This window comes from Pinus tabuliformis, chromosome 7, assembly GCF_031772625.1.
Source record: "Pinus tabuliformis cultivar Carrire ecotype Pingquan chromosome 7, CPIR1, whole genome shotgun sequence".
Classification (NCBI taxonomy): domain Eukaryota; kingdom Viridiplantae; phylum Streptophyta; class Pinopsida; order Pinales; family Pinaceae; genus Pinus; species Pinus tabuliformis.
This window is the reverse complement of record NC_142293.1, coordinates 1,616,118,639-1,616,143,955: the sequence shown is the minus strand read 5'-3', so window position 1 is coordinate 1,616,143,955 and position 25,317 is coordinate 1,616,118,639. Positions and strand designations below refer to the sequence as shown.

General features: G+C 34.9%; 2 pseudogenes; one reads left to right on the top strand and one right to left on the bottom strand.

The window, feature by feature from the left end:
- Nucleotides 1-20,885: 20,885 nt before the first annotated feature.
- Nucleotides 20,886-21,409, bottom strand: LOC149254399 (transcription factor bHLH149-like; annotated as a pseudogene).
- A 2,272-nt stretch (nucleotides 21,410-23,681) lies between these two features.
- Nucleotides 23,682-24,974, top strand: LOC149254398 (nematode resistance protein-like HSPRO2 pseudogene; annotated as a pseudogene).
- The last annotated feature ends 343 nt before the right edge of the window (nucleotides 24,975-25,317 follow it).

Here is a 25,317-nt window from a genome sequence, read left to right as displayed (position 1 = left end):
AAAGGCTAGACAGACGGGTAAGGAATGTGAGTTTTCTTGTAGAGTAAGGAGTTGGAGAAGAGGCAAGGGAAGGCGGCGGCACCAGTGGCATCAAACTTGGAGACGGTCTACAAGCGGTAACGGGTATGTTTCTTGGTTCTTCGCCTCTTTTGCAATTGGTTTTTGTTGGGGAGAGAGGGGGATAATTGGGAAGGGTAATTGGGGGAAATGCTGGGGGAAATGGAGGAGGCATTGAGCTGCAATAGTTTGGCTATGCATCTTTGTATTGAGCTTGCCAGGTATCGACCCTGCCTCTAGCTGTTTGGACTTTGCATTGCTTGGCAATGGGAACCCGAGTACTGCACACCACGGGCTGAGTAGGGCTAGTTTTTGGGGTCTGGTACGCAGAGGCACGGCGTTTGAGGCTGAGGGCAGCGAAGGTCAGCTAATATGCCGGGTAGGAGCCTTGCCTTGCTGCCGAAAACACTGCAACTTCTAGGGCACTGGGAGAAATTACTATGTTAAGAGAATTGATAGGATCTCTGAGGGTGAAGTCGGTATGATAATGACAGAGGTATTGTTCTAGCTTACTGGGCAGAGGGGAAAGGGACTGCACTCCACGGAGGGAAACCTGTCAGGCTGAGGCTAGGCTCACTTGCATGGCCTTGGCTTGGGATTGTCAACCATACGGTGTATGAGAGGCACTGGGGGTGGAGGGGTGAGAAGTTAGAAGGGATATGGAGCTTGGCCCTATCTAAGGACTAGCTCTCTGCCCATCTCTCCTTTGATAATGATAGCAAATGGAAAAAGGAAATGAATGGGGAGGATGACGGCATCGACAATTCAAGTCAGGGCAGTAACCAGTGCTATAATATGTCAAAGTGCTCTTGGTTAACAAATCTTTGTTGTGAACAGGTGTCGAACAACGTTGACATGGCTCGGCCAGCGAGAGGTCGTGGACGTGGAAGATGGGGCTGGGAGCCTAGAAAGGATAAGGACCTGAGCACGTCGGAGCCCCACAGAGGGAGGAAATCGATAGAGCATCTTATCAGTGAAGTTGTTGAAGCATACCGTGAGGGCATGGATGAAGGCATCCAGAATCTGTTAGAGGAATGGGAAGAGGAAATTAAGCAAGGCAGTGAGATAGAGGAGGATATGGAGAATTGAAGGACACTCATCTCGAACCCTGAGAATACTAGAGGCAGGATAATGCAATTCAAACAGACGTTGTACCTCTACTGGCTAATGAAAAGTCTGGTGGATAAAGTCATGGAAAAGATCTCAGTGGATATGACGGTTTCTCTCCAAGGGATGTCGAGATACAAAGAATATCTACAGAAAATTCAGTTCCAACTCCATAACCAGGATACTAGACTGGACATAATTGAAAGACACATTCCATGCATCATGGAATTGTCGAAGATGCGTGGAGCAACTGTTAAGGATCCTACGCCTATGGAAGCGGCCTTGGAGGAGCAGAAGGGCTAGTCATTTTACCATGTTTACTTTTGTTATATATGCGGTTAGCATTTATTTTTAGTTATGCAAGTATATGTATAGATAGAAATATAGAGTCTCGTCTTGAAACATAGACATATATAGCTTGGCTAGAGAGATTGAAACTCTATTGTTTTTTGATGGCTTACAGTGAGGATAGGTGGCCAACAGACTTGGTTTTCCATTGGGCAAGTTGAGGCCACCTAGCCAAACTATGTGGTGTAAATCTGTGGAATATAAATAGAAAATGAATTAAAAAAATACATAATTACTTTGTAAATAAATCTCCGCATTTGATTTATGTATATGACTAAGGGCCTTTGAATCTTGGTGGGGAAGATAACAATCAATTTTCCAAACCACGGAGATACCCAATTGACTCCATGGTCCCATTTATTTAACAATTTGCATAGTAATTTCACAGTTGTATTAGGTAAATGTTAAAAGGTAAACATGTATTTACATGATACCACTTGTGATCTCATAATTTATAATTTTCATAGTAATTGCATAGTAATTTTGGTAAACGTGAAAAGGTAAACATGTATTTACATGATACCACTTGTAATTTGATAATTTGCATGGTTGCCCCACCCTTATGGAGTTTAGGCTCTTGCTAAGTCATAAATTCCTAATATATTTGGCCTACTATGTGTTGGATATACTCTTGGTGTTATAAATTCTTAATATATTTGGCTTACTAGATATTGGATATACTCTTGGTGTTACAGTTACAACCCCTGAATATGATTTTGGGCCTCCCCATGATTAAAAATAAAAAGCTCATAATTTTATGAGGTAGATGTGAAAAGTTAAAAATAACGAACCAATATTTGAAATTTCATTTATTGATATAGATAAAACCACTAAAATACCAGCATTTTTTATTTATGTCTATTAAAAAAAGTCATTAAAAAAACACCTATCAACTTAAATAATACAATTTAGTTTTAATTGTTTTTACAAATTCTATAATAATAAAAAAATCTTAATGACTTTTTAGGCAGCATTCGTAAGATTACAACAGTGCAATTTTCCCTGCATATTTTATGGGAAGAAAATCTTTACGACTCTCTGTGTAAAATTCTTAAAATTACGGCAATTTATTCTTTTCCACACATACATGTTAGTAAGTATCTTTAAGACCTTCAAGTCTTAAACATCACGAACAATACTCCACAAACTTTGGGAAGACTATCTTTATAAGACACTCTACAGAATTAAAGTTAAAAACATAATGATTAATTTAACTTTTAAAAGCAACGAGGCACATCCTTACGTATAAGTTTTTTTTTTGTCCCAAAAAGCGTATAATATAAGCTTTCTTTATTATTTGTCACCTTAAACTTCTTACTTCTGTAATGTCTATTACCTTGTATTTTTTCATCTCAATAAGCCTTGCACAGTTCTCAGCCAGATGGAGAGAATGACACACTTCGGCATTCGAATCCATTGCAGGCCGTCCAATTTCATTCAATCAACTTTTCTCGTATTTTTTCTGACTACCGAGAGAGAACCTACATTCTTCCAGTAAAACTTTGCCTTTAATATAAGGGGTTCAACAGTTTTTAATGCGAGTGACACACTAATTATCTTATTGGGTACTGGACATAACAGTTTTTAATGTGAGGGTCTCACTCTAATTATCTTATTAGGTACTGGACAGTGTGACCTCTTGAGGTCTGAATTTTCTGGAGTCCTTTATTTTCCTGTTTGTTTTACTGGATTCCGCGCAGAGATATTTTCATTACTCAATGTATTTGTCTGTTTGCTGTCTCTTTTCCAGTGTTTGATCAGATTAACTGTTGTAAACATACTTGTTTTGAAGGTGAAGAATTCACTCCACGAAACCATTCACCTTCTGCTGAACAATGTAGCATAAAATATTAAATATACTAGATATTTCTCGTAAATAATTTAATATTTAATATTTAATTAAATATGAGAAAAGTGTTTATAGTATTCCATATTTATAACAATGAGATAGGTACAATACATACAACTTATTATAATGCGATGAGAAGGGCACTTATGTGAGTTTAAGATTCATATTTATTAAAAATATGTTTTTTATTATTTAAAAAAATACATTAAAATAATTTTTAATTAAGTATAATAAAGAATAAATATAAAATTTTTAATTTTTAATTTTTAATATAAAATTTTCAAGTTTTAAATTTAAATCTAATGCTTTAGTTTAATTTGTTTTTTTGTTAAATAATAAAAAAATATATAATAATTTAGGTATTAAATTAGTAGTGGTTGTTATTTATATGGCATATTAACTCATCATTATTATTCAAAAAAAATTATGTCACTTGAAATAAACCAATAGTAAGATAGATATATCACTCTTACAATATGTTTTCTTAAATCCAAAAAACAAACTCTTCAATATTTTTATTATTTATTTAAATATTTAACTCCATTAAAAATACCATTTCAATATTAAAAACTTTTCTTTATTAAATATTTTTATAAATATTTAAAAATAAATAAACAAACAAAAACTTATTTTACCATAATTTTTCTGGAGTATTTTCATGACTTGTAATTTAAATTATTTATTAAACTTAGGGAAAAAAGTTCAAAGATAAGACTATTTTCTAACTTACTTTGAATTATTCATTGATATTTGATTTATTTATTGATTGTTTATTTGAATTATTCAGTGATGGTTTCAAATACTTTTATTAGTATTATTAAATATTTTGGAGTTTTTAATTGGAATTGGGCCCAAAAAATTAATCAAATCTTGATTTTATCATTTAAATAGGTAACAAATATATAAATTCATACTCTGAAAAATCTACCCTTGAATTGTGAATATTTCATAACTCACATTTATGATTCCAAAATATCTTTACAAAATTCTAAATAAATTAAACCAAAAAATAATAGAAAACTTCCGAAACGTATAACAAATAAACTACTAGCTTTCCTATTAAAACTAACTTCCATGAATTTTTTGCAAAGCAGTGTTGACCGTTAAACCTAGAGCCAATTTGATTACCATTTTTCCTACTAGGCATTAATAAACACCTTAACTACAAATATCGATCAATTCTGTATAGAGGGATTATTTTCCATTCAATGGGTTCTTTTGAAATGTGGCACCTCAGATTTTCATAAATCCTACATCCCCAGTTCAAAAGTTTTGAACTCTGTAAAACGCACCCGTAAATTTGAAGACATTTACAGTGAAGTTGATGGTTAAACTTCGATCCAGTTCGTTATTATGCATTCATGGAAATATATATGATCACACCAAGATTTGTATATATTGATCTTCATTTTGCAATAATATAAGCTTAGATGATTTTTCAATACAATTATCATAGTGTTAATTTCCTTTCCATGGTCTTTAATAATCTGATTCATGAACCCATAAAGCAAACTATGCAGGCACAAATGCGGCTGAAATTCTTCTCAGAGTTATATATATATATATATATATAAGTATGGAAACATTGCACTCCTTTTATTTATGGTACCGGATTTTAATGAAACGTAATTCACAATAAAAGTCGTCCAAAATGTGGATGTTTATAAACATAAAGTTATAACAAAGTTTGACAAACTTAGTTCCGGGAGAAAGTGAGACTAGTTCTTTATGAACTCTATGGTTGATTTAGTCAGTCACTATCTGGGTTAATGGGATTTCAATGAGTTACATTTCAGTATTATTAATGAGATTTCAATGAGTTACATTTCAGTATTATTATTTATAATGTATTTATTTTCCGTGCTCTTACCAACATAATGAGTAGCTTATACTCATATTATCTTCTTGTATGCTGGACACTTCTCGCTTCTGTATGCCTGAATTATGTTCTTCTGGTCTGTTTGTAGATATAACGTCCTGCCATGTATTATTGAATGTTGTGTTAGGTTGGGTGGATACACATCATTAATAATATAGTAGTGGTGTACTGTTATTGATAACGAGCTTTATTTATATTTCTGTTTTGGATTATGTTTTATTCCAAGGTTGATATAGACCTGATTCTGTCACTGCACTTTATATTTCTAGTATTTTTTTTCTTGCATTTTCATAAATCCAAATGTATTAATTTTACTACATAAATAAAATCAACATTTTTTCAGATAAATAAAATCAACAGTTTTTTCAGATAGTGATGCATAGTCACCTATCCTCTCTGGCACAATTCAATGCTACTTAAGAAAGTGAATAATGTTCACGTTAAATATTAAATATACTGAGCACTTCTGGCCTCTTTATATCTGAATTTCAAGACTCTCCTCTCTGGCACAATTCAATGCTACATAAGAAAGTGAATAATGTTCACGTTAAATATTAAATATACTGAGCACTTATATTTGTTTCAAGGTTTTTTTTAATGGTGGGGCACTTCTGACGGCTTGAATGCTGCATAATAACAATAAATATTAAATATACTTTAACACTTTTTCATATATTTTTTAATTGTTGGGCATTTCTGATTTTTTTTTTTTTTGTGTCTGAATGCTGCATAATAAAGTGAATAATGTTTGTAGTAAATATTAAATATATTAAACACTTTTAACTTTTTTATCTTTGAATTTATAGAGCTTTTTTTATTTCATGTTTTTTATCTAAATTATTGAAATTTCTGATCTCTTTATGTTTGAATGTTGCATGAGAGGATGAATAATGTTAACCTTAAATATTAAGTATATTAAACATTTCTGGTATTTTTATTTTTAAATTTCTAAAGTCCTTTTTGTTTCATGTTTTTAAATTGCTAGACATTTTGATCTAGGTATGTTTTAAAACTATAATAATTATACAATTCAAATGGTTTATAAAACTTAATTAAATTATAATTTTATTTAGTAACAAAAGTTTTTAAGACCTGGGTAATGATATAAATTAGAGGAATCAAATAGTTCATATGAATTAACTAAATTATAATTTATTTAAAATAATAATAATAATTTTTAACGATAAAAATAATTAAGATATAAGTTAAACATATATACATTTATAAAAAATACATATCTACTTTAAAGATAACAATCAATTTTCCAAACCACTGAGATACCCAATTGACTCCATCTTACCAGATATTTAACAATTTACATAGTAATTTCATAGTTGTATTAAGTAGATGTGAAAAGGTAAACATGTATTTACATGATACCACTTGTTATCTGATAATTTGCATGGCTGCCCCACCCTCGTAGAGTTTAGGCTCTTGCTAAGTCATAAATTCCTAATATATTTGGCTTACTAGCTGTTGGATATACTCTTGGTGTTATAGTTACAACCCTCGAGTATGATCTTGGGCCTCCCCATGATTAAAAGTAAAAAACCCATAATTTTATTAAGTAGATGTGAAACAGTTAAAAATAAAGCCAATATTTGAAATTTCATTTATTGATATAGATAAAACCACTAAAACACCAACATTTTTTTTATTTATATCTATAAAATAAATATTTAAATTAAAAATAACACTATCAACTTAAATAATACAATTTAGTTTTTTTTTTTTTTACACATTCTAAAAACAAATCTCGATGACTTTTTCGATAGCATTCGTAAGATCATAACAGTGCAATTTTCCTGCAGGAAGAACATCTTTACGACTCTATGTAAAATTCTTAAAATTACGGGAATTTATTCTTTTCCGCACATACATGTTAGTAAGTATCTTTAAGACCTTCAAGTCTAAAACATAACGAACAATCCTCCACAAACTTTGGGAAGACTATCTTTATAAGACACTCTCCAGAATTAAAGTTAAAAACATAATGATTAATTTAACTTTTAAAAGCAACGAGGCACATCCTTACGTTTTTTTTTTTTCCCAAAAAGCTTATATTATAAGCTTTCTTTATTATCTGTCACCTTACACTTCTTGCTTCTGTAATGTGTATTACCTTGTACTTTTTCATTTCAATAAGCCTTGCATAGTTCTCAGCCAGATGGAGAGAATGCTACACTTCGGCTTTCGAATCCATTGCAGGTCGTCCAATTTCTTTCCATCAACTTTTCTCGTATTTTTTCTGACTAACCAGAGAGAACCTACATTCTTCCAGTAAATCTTTGCTTTTAATGTAAGGGGTTCAACAGTTTTTAATGCGAGACACTCTAATTATCTTATTGGGTACTGGACACAACCGTTTTTAATGCGAGGGACTCACTCTAATTATCTTATTGGGTACTGGACACGTGTGACCTCGTGAGGTCCGAATTTTCTGGAGTCCTTTATTTTCCTATGACGTAGTCTTTAACGCGACTTTTTGAAAGCCTTTCCGGCGATTTTTTCCGGTGAAAATCCGGCAGTGATTTATTGGAATCCAAGTTTGATAGCTAATTTCTGCACAATGAAACCGTCCCAGGGGTTTTTCAGGGTGCTGAATCCGAATATGCAATTAAAAAACCATTTTAACTGCAACAAATCATGATTTCATCTCAATTTCTTCCACCGGATTCCGTCACCGGAATCTCAAAAAGTCGCATTATAGACAACTCCTTTTCCTGTTTGTTTTACTGGATTCCGCGCAGAGATATTTTCATTACTCAATGTATTTGTCTGTTTGCTGCCTCTTTTCCAGTGGACTCTTAATTGTTTTGGGAGTCGTCTGAGGACTCGGAAGAATTGATAGGATGGAGGAGTTGTTATGATGTTCAAAAGTGGTCAGAGTTTCGATAAAAAATTTCAAAAAATCTTGTAAAGACAGTTTGATGGTTGAAATAGATTCAGCACCATCAAAAATGTCTAGTACACTTAAAATTTTGAAATTTAACAACTATAACTTGGATTTACAAAAGTCTTTGCGAGATTTTCTCTAAACATAACCGGAATTTCCATAACTTTCCGGGCACCTCGTTAGACTCCCTGATTGCTTTGAATGTGAAGAATGTTGTAGTCTAAAAATTAAGTTTTTTGCCTTGAAAGTTATGGAAATTCTGGCCATATTTTTTAAAAAATCTGGCAGGGACTTTTGTAGATCTAAGTAAAAGCTATCAAAATTCTAAATTTTAGGCTCTAAAGACATTTTTGATGGTGCTGAATACATTTGTACCATCAAAAACATGATTCAAACACTGCATTTACAAGATTTTTTGGAAATATTTTGCCCAGATTCTAGCCACTTTTGACTGCCCAGACAATTCCTCCATATCATTTGTAAACAACTACGTAAAAAATTCACTGTAATGTTGAAAAGCCATTCACCCTTTCACAACATTCCATGAACATTCAATACGGCTAAATAATGAGAATTAGCATTAAATATTAAATATACGAATATTCAACATTCCATGAACATTCAATACGGCTAAATAATGAGAATTAGCATTAAATATTAAATATACGAATAATGTGAATAGTGTTAAAATTAAATATTAAATATACAAATAATGTGAATAATGTTAGCATTAAGCATGAGATATTAAATATACTAGACACTTCTGACCTCTTTACATTGAATTTCAAGTCTTCCCTGTTTCATATTTTTTTAATGGCTGGACACTTCTTTATGTTTGAATGCTGCATTATAGGGTGAATAATGTTTGTAGTAAATATTAAATATAGGGTGAATAACCCTTTTAGATCTGAATTTCTGAAGTCCTTCATGTTTCATATCTTTTAGTCGCTGGACATTTCTTTATGTTTGAATGTTGCATAATAGGGTGAATAATGTTCATAGTTAAATATACTAAATATTTTTGAATTATTTATTTTTAAATTTATAGTATTTTTGTATTTTAAAGGTTTTTTTTAATTGTTCAATATTTTTATTTTTCTATATTTGAATGTTGCATAATAAAGTGAATAATGTGAACATTAAATATTTAAATATTAAATATTTTAGACATGTTTAGTCTTTTTATGTTTGAATTTCTAAAGTTCAGTCTCATGTTTTTTCTCAATCTAACTATTTGTTCATTTTCTATAGTTCTTACAAACATAATTGTTTTGAATGTGAGAGATTCAATTTTATTAAACTTCTTTAGAATTTCTAAATTCCTTTTATGTTTTTTTTTTTTAAATTAGATTTCATATATAGATATCTTTATAACTCAATTTTTTCAACATTTGTTGTTTTTTAGATGTTAAATATACAATGATTAATATCCACTTTATTATGCAGCAATGAATGTTATTGGAAAGTGGGTAGTTATATATCATCAAATTATTAATGGTCATAATTTGATGAGAATATTCATCCACCCTCACATAATATTTAATGTTGTTTAACAAGGTGAATAATATTCATCTTAATTATGTCTTAAATGTACTCAATATTTCTAACCTCTTTATATAATTTCCAGAGCTCCTTTCCATTTCATGTTTTTTTTATTGAATTCCATGTGTAAATATATTCAGAACTCATTTATTTGTCTAATTCTTTTTCCAATGTTAAATGAGAGTAACTCTTACAGACATAATTTCCATGTTTACTAGACACATAGTTTGTTGGGAACCTTCATAGAAGCATACTTCCATTATTGTAAGTGAATCTTGCTTCATCTATTTTTGTTCATATCTTCTCACTATTCACCATATAGATATAGGGTTGGACATCTCTTAAGAAGATCAAGGTGGTGCAATTTATTTGGATGATAAGAAATATAAATATGTTATAAGCAATTTACCCATAACATGAGTAAGTCTATATGCAATTCCAAATTTGATGAGGGCATTAACAATAATATATATCAATTACATGCTAAGTCAAAGGAAAGTCGTAAATTGAGAGGAGTGCTTAAATATTTGGGAAGACCATTCACAAATAGAGCTTTTTGACCAAATCAGAGGAAACAACAAGACACTAAGATAATTAACCAATAAGATGATCAATTTAGAAAATAATTAAATTGGAATATCATGTTTCATTGATTCATAAACACACATTTATACTATAATTTCTTTTAAAAAATCCAAGGATAATTCTCTCGAAATATGAGGAATCATTTCGATTGGACTAATTTAATATACTCAATTGTAATGTCCCCTAATAATAATAAAAATAATAAATAATATAATGTAATATTAAAATATCAGCAAATAAATGAAATAATAATAAAGAATAATAATGGTAAATAAATAATAATAAAAACTAAAAAAAGATAATAATAGTAAATAAATAATAAATAAGGAAGAGCATATAACCATAATAAATAAATAAAATAGTAAATAATAATAATGGAGTTTCAAATAAATATATATAAAAGTAAAGTATAAAAATAGTAAAACTAAGTAAATTTAACAAAAAAGTAAAATAAAATAAGAAAGTCTTAAACTAAGACAACTATAAAAATATTAAAAATAAATTAAGTAAAAAGAATAAAATAATAAAAAATTAAATTAAGAGAAATATTAAATTAAGTAAAGCTTAAAATAAATAAATAAAAGTTGCATGTTGACACATGGAATGTGTGTATGCAGGCTCATTTCCATTGGTTTGTCTATTTAATAGACGATGAGGAAGATGAGATTCATCATTCTTTCATCCATTTTCTTGGGAGAAAAGTGTTGTGAGACAAAGGATTCTCTAGCAGTAATACTTTGATTGAGGATTCGGGGATGGCCAACTGTAGAAAGGTTATGTGCAGCTGAGCATACGGTCCCAGAACTTTGTTGCAGTTAGCGGGATTCCAATAACATTCAACTCCGAAATCATATCATCGCCATAGGTAAGTCATATTTGCTCGTGTTTTTGAAAATTCTATGTTAATTAGTGGAATAGTTGTGTGTTGATTATTAATCATATAATTTGACGTAATCATTTGTATATCTTAAATTGGGGTTGTTATTGTATCAAAGCAAAGTTACAACCCTGAAGCTGATGAGTCCTAACATCCAATTTTAATTAAGATCTAGATGTACAAATGGATTATTAATTTTTTTTAAATATCTATGATTTTATTGATTAATTAGATAAATTTATAACCAACTTTTATTCCCTTATTAAATTAAAAATAATAAGAATTAATAATTTTATTTTGAATATTTAAAAAAATTAAAATAACCCATATTAATAAGGAGTTAGGTGTTAGGGGTATTATTGAAAAATTATCACTACATGGATATTAATTACTTATAATATATAAAATTATAAACAATATGTGAGCATTAATAGGTGGATTTTTTAAATAGCTATTTTTAAATGAAATATTTATAATGGGTTAAATCAATGCCGTATTAATAGTGTTAACCATATAGGAATAGTTAATTTATATTAATTTATTGAAAATACATTTAATTTTGGAGTTGTGAAAAATGGCCAAACAAACTAATCCATATAACCATTTGTTGTATGTAATACAGTTGTCCCACCTGGATTTCCCAAAACAATAAAATTCAGCATTCTCTTTTTAAATTCAAGGTACACTTTGTTTTGTCATGGTTACAATCTATATTGTGGTTCTGGTGGTCACAGGTTAAACCCCACTGGCTCACCCGTTAAAAAAAAAAAAAAAAACTTGTCCAAAATTATTAAGTGCTTAAATCTCGAAATTGTGAAGGCCTTATCGCTTGAACTACTAGTAAATTTTCAAGTGGTCAAAACATAATACCCATAAATTCATGCATGGTGGTCTTTTAATTACACACAAGAGAACTAATATATAGGAATATGAAGTTTTATTTGTTAGATAGTAATTATTTTAAGGTTTCTATATTTTTAATATAGAAAGCGTTAGTTATATATAAATTGTTAAATTTAAATAGGAATATAAGAATAAGAAATGATTTATATTAATAATTATTATATATGTAATTGATTAATAAAATGGTGATAAAAATGATGAATACAAAATTTAAATCTAAATTATTTTATGCGACATTATAAGTGGGTTAAATAAGTATATAATTGTTAGAGAGAAATTTGATAAGTTATTCTTAGAATATTTTATATTGAAAAATTAGGTTTAAAATGCGAAGTTGAGTTATGATTATTTTAATTTTTAAATATTATCAATAATATTTTTGATTTATAAATAATGTATCCAAGGTAATTTTGTTTCCAAATCAATTTGTCATTTCAATAATTACTTAAATGTTTATTCCTGTCTAAATCTTTTAAACGCAAATACGACAGTTTTTGTTCTTAACAAACATATAGTTGAATTATTGTCCTTTATGGAATCAAACTCACCAACACATCGTTAATAGCCAAGCTCTCTACCGGCCAAGCCAATGCAGCGTCATCTTACAAATATTATTAAATCAACATGGCCACACAACTTAACATTCAACGCCCAATCAACAATCAATGCAATACGCCCTTCATCCCATGGCCCACTCAGTGTGTTTCAATCAATTATAGGCACTTCAATAGGTAGGCCTTTAGTTATTTACTTAACAAATGAAGAAAATGATCGTATTTATTTAATATTTAGTTGTTTAGTATTTCAGTTTAATTATAGAATTGTGTGTCTGGAATATTTTGTTCAGTTTTTAAAAAAACTTAAAATACAAAGTAAATTTTATAATTTTTGTGAGAGTAAGGAATTAATAACATTGATAAATAACGATTTTTGGAAAAAAAGGGTTAAAATACAAAGTAAATTTTATAATTTTTGTGAGAGTAAGGTATTAATAACATTGATAAATAACGAAATAAGTAGTTATTTTGATATTTTGCAATATTTTTTTAAAGGCACATTAACTCATTATTATTATTCAAGAGAAATCATATCACTTGAAATAAACTACGTGCAGGATATATATATCACTCTTGCAAGAAGCCTTGTGTCAAGCTCACGAGTCGGCGGTTGATGTGCGATAGAGTGGGGCGACGCGCCCTCAGTTAAACATGACACGCTGACGTGCGACGAGTTGATGGGTGACGAGCCGGTGCGATGAGTCGGTGAGCAAGCGAGTCGGTTGCAACATTTGTTGCGACGATGAGACAAGTTAGTGTTGTGATGGGTTGGGGCAGTTGGTTAAAAGCGCCCGAGATACAAGTTTCAACGAGCCAATAGAGAGTCGAAAAACCGAAATTTCTCTAAGTGTGGCGACTTTGCGAAGGTAAGCTTATACGATGCAAAGTTGGGCATGTGGACCTGGCGGGCCGACAACATGGACGAGCCGACATAAAGTGGGGACGAGTTGAGAGGTCAACCTAGGCAAGCCGACCCATGTTATATCCTTGGAGAGGTGTATAAGTAGAGGATGCCATGGAGGAGAGAAGGCATCACTTCAAGTTCACAAACAAGTGCGAGCTCAAGGAGAATGGCAAGCCAAAGAGGTGGACAAATAGGCGAAGGAAAGGTGCAAGCGGCTCTTGACCAAAGAACTGAGCCGAGGAGCAGGAGCACAGAGTTCGAGTGTCACAGGTTGCAGGTTGGGCACTCTGCCCGACGGGCGAACTGAGTTGGGCGCTGCTACATGCGGTGGGCACATTTGTCTAGCAGGCGACCCGCAGAGGGCGCTCTGCACGATGAGGCAAGCTGAGTTGAACGACAGGGCTGCGGAACGACTGCAAATGAGTTCTGCGGTGCGGCTGTGAGTGCGAATGCAAGTGCAACTGCGGTAAGTCTGTGGGTGGATCTCCGGACGGGTGAAGCATTGGACGTTGGGCGAGACGCGAACAGGCGTCGGGTAAGGCGACACGCCGAGGGCGAAGGCTGAACGGGCACCCAGCTATGGTGAACAGTGCGTTGCACTGTTGTGATCTATTTATGCGATGAGCTGCAGAACCGGCGTACGACGAGTTAGTGTGGAGGGCAGCCCGGGGGTGGGCGCCTCTGCCCGATGAGTTGGGCGACCCGACTCAGTAGGGGTGGGTGCTTGCTGAACGGTGGTTCGAGCACGACCAAACGTGCAGGTTGAACTTTGGATTTTGGCAGAAATTATAAGAAGGAAGTTGGGGTTCCTCTTCAAAGACTGTAATTGTATATTTTGTAAGATTATTATTATCATTGTGGGTAGACTCATATTCAGGGAGTTGCCCCTCCCGTTAAAGATTGTATCCATTGTGCATATGTTGTAAATGATAATGATGATGAAAAAATATTAAATGAATCTTTCCACTGTGTTATGAATGTTAATGCTTAAAAACTGAAAAATAAACTAAGTATGGAATGTTAGGCGTAGTCCACACTTGAAAGTATTGTTGGAAAGAAATAAAGTATTGTTGGAAAGAAATCAGGTGGTGGTGTCGCACCTGCGTATGAGCAGTTAAAAGACTACAACCAAGATAGGGGGGTGATAAGCGGTATCAGAGGTCTGGATTCCGCGAGCTTTATTGAAAACAAAAGAAGTGTTACTACTACACTTCGTGACAGGTTTAGAAGGGGTGAAGCTTTGTGCTTGGGCCAAGATGAATGACAAGACATGGCAAGTTTGGAAGAATTCCAAGGGAGGCTCTTGTTGACCTTATACAGGTTGAAGTGGATGAAAGAAGAGAACCCACAGATTCGAGATGAACTTGAAGTCTTGGAAAGGAATGTTGAAGATGAACTTCTTCGATTTGGTTGGGCAATGGAGCAGGATGTAGCTGCATATTGCGATGATGAAGAAGAAGAAGTCATGATGTTTGAAGATGTTGCAGATATGACAATGATGGAGGATGAACTTGAAATTGCTCAAGTTGGACCAGGATCGTGCATTTTGTAGACATTGGTGAATGAGGATACTCACATGGAGGAGCCCCATGATGAAGTAAGTATTCCTACTTTTACTTGTGTTTCATTGGAGCTTTTGGAGGATGGGCCATATGCAGTGAAGGGAAAATTCATTTTGTCGATGCGATGGACAATCTTACCATGGATGTCTACAGTGAGACCTTCTATGGAGAAGCAAGGACCATTGGTTGTTGGAGAGCTTGTTGGGGTTGTTTGTGACCTTATTGTAGAAGGTGCAAATTCTCGTGATAAGGGAGGAACGTGATGATCATTGTGGAGGATGGGTCATGTTTTAGCCACATGAAGAAATTGGCTAAGTGCCCGACATGACTCATGGACTGCTTGGAGAAGGGCACACACTTGAATTTGATGATACTTGGGTGGACTTATTCATGGGCGAGACCAAGAGGAAGTCTTAGTGGACCCTTTAGTGGGGGAGCTATGATGGAAGGGACTCATATGACATGATGATATATATGGTTTGGGTGACCGAAGGGCGCTAGACCTGATTGAAGACTTGGATGAAGATGACCAATGTTGTGATGGGTCTACTTAGTTGGATAACATGGGAAACTTGAGTCATGGACATCGAGTTGGATAGATGGAGCATGGACAACCTTATGCAGGGACATTATGTGGAAGCACTTGTAGAGATGTTACTTATGGGCATCAAATGAGGAGTGCCAAGGCAGTGATGTTGTGTGGATGGATTTGTTGATGTTGATGGAGATGATTCATGGTGGTCATGATGACATGAGATTGTTGCAGTCATTGGGGACTTAATATTATAGTGGGCTTGGAGGATCTGATGCATTGAGGATCTGAGGTCAGTGATTTTGATGTAGTATGGGGTGCATACTTTTGAGAACATTTATGGGTGATCTTGGGAGAGTGACTTGGTGTGGAGGATTGAGATGAGACACTTTGCAGTTGATGGAGTTGCAGCAATGATGATGTCTTGGTGGCAACACTTAGGCATGGGTTGAGCCAAGACTTAACAACTTTTGACACATGGGAGTTGATTGGTTTTGACCATGGGCAGCACATGGATGATGAGACAGGAGTATACTTGTTCTTTGGTAGACTTGAGGGATGGAACATTACAGATATGATGGAGGTTGCTTCATGGACCTGGATGTGGCACATCGAGAGTCGGTTTGATGAGAGGATCTCTTCATTTTGAGGAGATGAATCTTACACATATATGGATGATGATGTTGGGATAAATGCGGCTGATTGACATGCATCACATTGACACTAAACATTATGGACAACATGTTGCAGATGAGATGGAGATTACTTCATGGACCTGGGCATGGCTTACTTACATTTTGGAGATAGAGATGGATTCTTGATCGAGTTGATGTTGTGACAGGATGTTGAGAGAAATGATCGATGATGGCATGAGAAGGTGCATTCTCATGGCTTGAGCGCGACAGTTGGATTAGCTACCCAACTAGTATGTGTCATGGGGCTATAGCAGTGTACTGAGATGTGTTAGCATTGCATTGAAGTATCATGGCAGCAGTTCACACAATGACGATACATGATGAGTTCGACACGATATATGTTACAGTGAGAATGTAGCTTGAGTTAGAGGGACCAACCTTTCACAGTGGGGCAGCGTGTGGAGTTGCGACGAAGGTGGTTTATGATCATGGATTGAGGAGACTTTCCTATTCATGGAGACATGAGCCTTTATGGTTTATGCGATGGTAGAGCATAGGTGGGAAACATGGACATTTTGGATGTTGGAGCTAGCGACACTTTGTGATGTCGTATGATGGCGTTGTCAAGGACAACAACCATTTAGAGTGGGGGAGTATTTCAAGCCCGTGATTCGTCGATTGATGTGCAACAGAGTGGGGCGACGCACACTCGGTTAAACACGACGAGCTGGCGTGCGACGAGTCGGTGGGCAACGAGTCGATGGGCGACGAGCCGGCGCTACGAGCCGATTGTGATGATGGGACAAGTTGGTGTTGCGATGCATTGGGGCGGACGGTTAAAGGCGCCTGGGACACGAGTTGCGACGAGCCAACGGAGAGTCGAAAAATCGAAATTTGGTTAAAAGTGGCGACTTTTCGGAGGTAAGCTTATACGGTGCAAAGTTGGGCATGTGGGCCTGGCAAGGCGACGACATGGGTGAGCCGACGTAAAGTGGGGGCGAGTTGGCCGAATTAAGAGGTCGGCCTGGCAAGCCGACCCATGTTATATCCTTGGATAGGCGTATAAGTAGAGGACGCCATGGAAGAGAGAAGGCATCACTTCAAGTTCACAAACAAGTGCTAGCTCAAGGAGAAGGGCGAGCCAAAGAGGTGGATGAATAAGCGAAGGCAAGGTGTAGGCAACTCTTGACTGAAGCACTGAGCCGAGGAGCAGGAACGCAAAGTTCGTGTGTCGCAAGTTGCAGGTTGGGCACTTTGCCCGACGGGAAAACCAGGTTGGACGCTACTGCACGGGGTGGGCACATCTGCCTGGCAGGCGACCCGCGGAAGGCGCGCTGCATGACAGAGCGAGCTGGGCCGAACGACGGATCTGCGAAGCGATTGCGGATGAGTTCTGCAGTGCGACTGCGATAAGTCTACGATTGGAGCTGCAACTGGTGCGGACAAGTGAAGCGTCAGACGTTGCACGAGCTACGGATAGGCGTCGGGTAGGGTGACATGCCAAGGGCGAAGGCTGAACGGGCGTCGAGCTGTGGTGAACGGTGTGTTGCTCTGTTGTGACCAGTTTGTGCAATGAGCTGCAGAACCAATGTGCGACGAGTAAGTGCAGAGGGTGGCCCGGGGATGGGAACCTCTGCCCGACAAGTTGGGCGACTCGACCCAGCAGGGGTGGGCGCTTGCTGAACGGTGGTTCGGGCACGGCCGAACGTGCAGGTTGAACTTTGGATTTTGGCAGAAATTGTAAGAAGGAAGTTGGGGTTCCTCTTCAAAGACTGTAATTGTATATTTTTTAAGATTATTATTATCATTGTGGGCAGACTCATATTCAAGGAGTTGCCCCTCCCATTAAATACTGTATCCATTGTGCATATGTTGTAAATGATAATGATGATGAAAAAATATTAAATGAATGTTTCCATTGTGTTATGAATGTTAATGTTTAGAAAGTGAAAAATAAACTAAGTATGGAATGTTAGGCATAGTCCATACTTGAAAGTATTGTTGGAAAGAAATCGGATGGTGGTGGTGCCGCACCTGTGTATGAGCAGTTGAAAGACTACTACCAAGATAGGGGCGTGACACCTTGGGTCTTGAACCATTAATATGTTTCCTTAAATAAAATAAAATAAACAAACTCTTCAATATTTTTATTATCTATTTAAATATTTAACTCCATTAAAAAACCATTTCAATATTAAAATATTTTTTTTATTGAATTTTTAGAAATATTTAAAATAAATAAATAAACAAACAATCAAAAACTTACTTTACCATAAATAAATAAAAAATTGGAGTATTTTCATGACTTGTAATTTAAATTATTCATTAAATTTAGGGAAAAAGAGTCAAAGATTAGACTATTTTCTAACTTACTTAAATAAGAATTATTCCTTCATATTTGAATTATTTATTGATGGTTTATTTGAATTATTCAATGATGGTTTCAAATACTTTTATTAGGATTATTAGATGTTTTCCAAGTTTTTTTTGGTTGAAATTGGGTAAAAAAAACTGGTCAAATCTTGATTTTATCATTTAAATAAGTAACAAATATATAGGTTCACACTCTAAAAAAATATTAAGACACTTGAATTGTGAATATTTAAAATTCATATTTGTGATTCTAAAAAATCCTTATAAACTTCTAAATAAATTAAATCTGAAAATAATAAAAAGCCTCCAACATATCTAACAAATAAACTACTAGCTTTCTTCTTAAAACTAACTTCCATGAATCTTTTTGCAAAGCAGTGTTGGCCGTTAAACCTAGAGGCAATTTGATTACCATTTTTCCTACTAGCATTAAGAAACACATTAACTACAAATCTCGATCAATTCTGTAAAGAGCGATTATATTCCATTTAATGGGTTCTTTTGAAATGTGGCATGAGGCACCTCAAATTTTCATAAATCCTACATCCCCAGTTCAAAAGTTTTGAACTCTGGAAAACGCACCCGTAAATTTGAAGACATTTACATTGAAGTTGATGGTGAAACTTCGATCCAATTCGTTATTATGCATTCATGCAAATATATATGATCGCAGCAAGATGCGTATACATTGATGTTCATTCTGCAATAATATAAGCTTAGATGAATTTTCAATACAATACAATTATCGTAGCGTTAATTTCCTTTCAATGGTCTTTAATAATCTGATTCATGAACCCATAAAGCAAAGAAAACAGGCACAAATGCGGTTGAAATTCTTCTCAAGAGTTAGAAACAAATATATATATTTTTCGTATATGCGAGATAGAAGCATGGAAACATTACACTCCTTTTGTTATGGTACCGGATTTTAATGGAACATAATTCACAATAAAATTCGTCCAAAATGTGGATGTTTATAAACATAAAGTTATAACACAGTTTGACAAACTTAGTTCCGGGAGAAAGTGAGACCAGTTATATATGAACTTTATTATTGATTCAGTCGGTCACTATTTGGGTTGATGCGATTTCAATGAGTTATCTGTATTTATTTGTTTTTCATATTTATTTATTTTTATATAAAAGATTTTAAGATTAACACAATTATATTAGTAAATATGATTGATATTTTTTTAATTAATTTTATTTTTTATTTTTAGAATTAATGACTTTACATATTTTTTATTATCTTGTTGGATACTCGACACTTCTAGCCTATTTATTTCTGAATTATAGTCTTTTTGTTTGTGTATAGACATAACATCCTGCTATGTATTATTGAATGCTATGCTAGGTGGCAGTTCCTATTTCCACCTCCATAGCAAAGTTAATGCTATGGAGGTACCCCTCTGACAGCCTCACAGAGCATGGCGACCACCATCCACCATGCATCATCCGTCCATACATCATCTGTCTCCGACATCCCTCTCCGGCTGCCCATCGAAACCCCCGGCGACCCTGCCCTCCGCCACCCGCAGCCTCCCCTCAGATCGTATTGATGACATATTGATGCCGGACGGGAGCGCGTGGCCTCCACTCAGATCATATTAATGCCCGACGGGAGAGCTCATTTACCTCACACACGAACGGGACCAACCTCCTCCGGCCTTCAAAGTCCCGGCCAGCTCATCTGCAAAACCATTCCTACTCCGCGGCGAACAGAACATTATCTGCAAAACCATTCGGCGAACAGAACGGAGGAGACGTTCAATACCTGGAGGAGCTGGCCATTGGTTATCGAGATTTGCGGTTGGCAAGGTTAGTGCCCCTGAAGCCTGCGAATTCTTGGTGAATTTTAACATCTATTTCCCTCCAAATAGAATTCAAGTAATATCTTTTTAAATCTATCTGAAAGCCAGGTAAACAAGTTTGATTTAGGATATGAATAATATCTTATGCGTTCTCTGTAAAATTTTCAAGACATAACATGGTTTGAGACTGCAACATACACCCAACTTACAGGATAGGTGGCAAGATGTGTAAATTTGTTTTCCGTCGGTCACCATTGAAACTTACAAATGCAATTTGGATCAAGTTCGTCCTCGGTCTGATTCATATAGGTCTTTGTCTGCCGTGCTTGATCCATCTATAAGTCATGTTATATCTTTTGACAAAAACCAGTTGGATTTGCTTTAAACTTTCAATATGGAAAATATCTTCTGTGATCTCTATATAATTTTCAATAACATAACTACTATTACAGAAGGGGAAGCTGATCCTTACTTCTGTTGCGTGGTGGCTTCGTCCATACACTAGTAGAACTCGTGTAAAATTCTCCGAGGGCCTCCATGACGTGAACTTGCACTTCAAGATTCAGTATGTAGTCCGCGGTCTCCTGAAGAAGGGTATCAAAACCCATGCTTCTGCCACCGGGAACGAGCCTCTGCAGAGTCCCAAGTTTCCTTTCAACGGAGCCATCGTCATGGCTATCTGTCTTTATATCAATATTGGCCAATCTTTTTCTCCTTGCCAGCGTTACGCTACGGCTTCGACGGAGGGAGGATTTCTTCATCTTCAGCTTCGCCATCATCTTTTCTCTGCCCAAACGGTGATGGTTCAGAGCTCGACTCCACGCAGAACCCTTCTTCGCGGTTTGAGCCAAGCACATGTCGGCTACACGCCGAATGGCTCGCTGGCGTTGCGTTAGGCTAGAGCGCCCTTTATGGATCTTTTGGAGACCGGGGAGAAGACGGGTAAAGTAGACCCCACAATCATCACCAGTCTCAAAATAGTGAAAAATCATTCCTGAACAAATTAGCAAGCCTTCGAGTTTAACTCCTGGATTTTGTTGATCCATACACTAGTGCTGCCAATTGGATGGATAAAAATTTATGAATGCTGTAATTTACCAATTTTTCCTTCACCAATCCCAAAAACAAAAAAAATACCTCATGAATTAGCAAGCCTTCTTCTTTTCTCCTGGATTTTGTTGATCCATACCCTAGTGCTGACAGCTGGATACAAAAACAAACCTTTATGAACGCCCTAGTTTACTAGTCTTACTCTAAAATGAGATTAAGTGTGCCTAATGACAACTATTTCATGGACCTAGCTGGTTTATAAAAGAACATCACAAATCAAGAGATAACAAATGCGTGCAGAAAGAATTCAAATATACACAAAAACAGAGCAAGTTTAGCATCTTTCATGAATTTTCAATAAAAATACATAGTAAATTAATTGGGTATATTTTAGGTGGTCATGAGGAATGATTGTTATCTTTCCTAATTAGATTCAATTCTCACAAGTGGCATGGTAAACTAATATTGAATATATTATTAAAATGCTTTCAAACCTTATTTTAAAATAGATTTAACCCCTCAAAAGTATTCTACCTTTACCTAAGAACAAAACACACCCAAAAAAAAAAAAACATTTCTATCTGCTTAGCATTATACTCAGAATTAATAACTCGATAGACTCATAAATAAGTCTAGACCCAAATAGACTATACAATAAGGACCTCGTTGCATTAAAAGAATACATCTGTGCGATTCGATAGCATTAAAATTTTCAAGTTCTTTGAGGATATGCGCACCACAACTAAGTCGAGGTTAGTTTACGGGTTAGTGTAAACTAAGAAAAGGTACAAATTCATTAAGAAAAAAAAAAAAAAAAAAATCGATGCATTTTAGTTTTAGATAAATAAAAATGGTGAAAGTTAAAAATAGTTTGATTTATTTGTATTGCGTTGTTTAATGAGAAATTGTTTAAATGATTAAAAGTGGTTTGGATTTGGGTAAAAATCTCTGAATTAAGGAAAGACCTAGAAGGTCAACTGTGAGTTCATAGCTCAAAATCAAAGGAGGATAAATACAAGTGCAAAAGTACGAAAAAAAGGTAGCTGAGACTATCGAGAAAACTGAGGAAAGACCTAGAAGGTCAACAATAAGTTCACAGTGCATAATTAAATAGGGTAAATTATAAGTGCAAAACTAAGAAAAAATATAGCTGAAATATTCTTAAATATAGCTGAAATATAGCGGATTCCATAAAGTGATTTAAGAATATTTTGAAAACATATGAAATATAGCTGAATTAACATAATATTTTACTAAACTAATTAATAAATATGTAACATAAAATATATTTGAATTACTGAATCTATTAATATACTATTTATTGAATCAGTAAACTAACTAATAAATCAATTTTTGACAACTTTATCCTCTCCCGGTGAAACTAATCCTCTCTCACATTGATAACTTTTTCATAAAGGGTATCATTATTTGCTTCATTAGATGTCACGAAGACAAAGTGAGAAAGGATACAGTTAATGGAACATATTTTCGATATTGGGGGAATGCCTTTTTATTAAACAATGGGTATTTTATGCTTTATGAGCATACTGAGAATGAGTGTTGTTCTTTCTTCGCAGAGGCATTGCAGCCGATGTTACATCATAATTTATTCAACTCTCAGCTCAAACCCAGAGAAAATATCGCTGTTTCTATGTCCAGGATTGAAACCGGAAACCTTTCCGTCGAGATGCTTTAAATGAGTTTACATATTTACATTAAATATTAACACTTTACATATTCAGACTAAAATCAGTTGATGAAAGCACTTACAGAGTTTGTCCTTGCCGGATGTGCAACAGTAATGTGCTCAGAATTTAAGTGCCAACAGACCAACCACCGTATATTTAGCTTATATCTATTCACTTTGTTAACTGGAAAAATATATATTTATGTGTTGACATTATTTAACTCTTTTCATTATTTATGTGTTGAGTTTTTATCATCTACATAAAAAGTTGAGTTGCAACAAATAGATATGTTTTTTGTCCAGTAACGTATTATATATAGCTTTTTGATATATTATGGCTTTTTAAATATATCAAGGATTTAAGAACATTTTATTCTATTCCAGTTTTCAAAATTTTAGTGTTTAAAATGTATTTTAGTGTTTATTCTATTATTATGTTGTTGTTTTTAGATTATGGTATATGGAGAGCATTAGCGTCTTTACTCTCCTCGTTATGTTTGCAGGGAAAAAATATGTCCTGTAAAAAAATGGCATCCTATTTTGCCTTTGTTGAAGAATCCATAGAGCCCTCCCCCATGGAGTGTGCGGGTTACGAGCAGTATGTGCATCTCCCCGAGCTCAGTGCCATGTGGAAATTCAAGGAATGGCCTGGTTGGTCTAGAGAGGGGTTGGTAAAGGCTGCCTTACAGTCATTGGAGATTACTTTTCAGTTTGTTTCGTCTGTGCTCTGTGACACAAGGACTTACATTGACAAAGAGGAATGGAAGAGAAGGCTTGAATCCTTAATTAGTTCCCAGATTGAGTTGATTTCAATGATTTGTGAAAATGACAAGCAGGTTCCCACTCTTCAGTTGTCAGTAAGTAGTGGTGTTCTCTCATGGAAAGTTTTCCATGAGGTATGGCAGAGACCTGGTGCTTTACCTGTGGTTAGCAGAACAAGTGAAGAGAGCTTACTTCCTCGTTTGGGTACATGGAAAAGCGCTGAAGCTATGGTTTCTAGAATATGGCTTTCCATTGAAGGCCATATGCAGAGGACTCCCTTCACTTTAGGTCTGGGGGAACCAAATATGTCAGGTAAGCCTCTTCTTGAATATGATAGAATCTGCAAGCCAAGATATTTGCACTCTTTAAAACAACATAAACAGTTCCATAATCTAGAAGATGCCAAACTTTGCAATGTCCTCCAGATCTTTGAGGCGTGGGTATTTGTAGGCCAAGAATTGTTGCAGAGAGTATATGAAAGAATAGACTCTGGGGATTTCGTAGGAGCATCCACAGACTGTTGGATGGTTGAAAGGATGTGGAACATGCTCACAGAAATTGTGAATTTGCTTCTAGTGATGGACCCAGATGATTTCCTTTGCCTTAAACACTAGTTGGCAATTAGCAGCACTAGTATGCTTGCAGGCGCATATTGCCTTCGGTCTGCCCCCCTTAGAGACCTTACAAATGCATGCAAGGAACTAAGGCATCTGGTGCCCAAAGTCATCGGTGTTGAGGCTGATCCAAAGGGTGGACCAAGGCTCCAGGAGGCACTTATGCATTTGTTTCATTCACATGGACTGCGCTCACATAACACTTCAGGTGCTTACCATGTTGCAACAATACATGTTCTGTTGGCCTTCCAGGCAATAGAAGCCGCGGTGAAAAGGTTTTTCTTCTCATATCAGCAGTTGGTAGTAACAACCATGGGTAGCACTGAAATGAAGGGTCCATCATATCTAGGTGCTTGTGATGCCCTATGTCATATATATTTTGAACCACCTTATTTCCCTAGTGTGGATGGTGCAAAGACATTTTTGGGTTACTATTGGCACTAAAAGTTACAACTATGGTGGATGGTACACTGGAAGATCTACAGACAAATCAAGTGAAGTGTACAAGAGAAAGAATCGTGCCTTCAGTTTTTCAATGTATTACCCCAAATTCATACATACACTTTTTACATTGACAGTTTTGAGTACTATACATAGAATTATATTGGATATAGGATTAGACTCATTTTTGTTCATCCCCATCAGTAGGACCAATCAATAGAACAGTGGTAGAAATTTGGGATTTTTTTTTTTTTTCCCTCTCCAACATGGATAGGATACTAAGGATTCATAGTGTGCAATTCCTCCTTCGTTAAATAGTGTAAAAGATTGTCCAAAATTAAAAAGG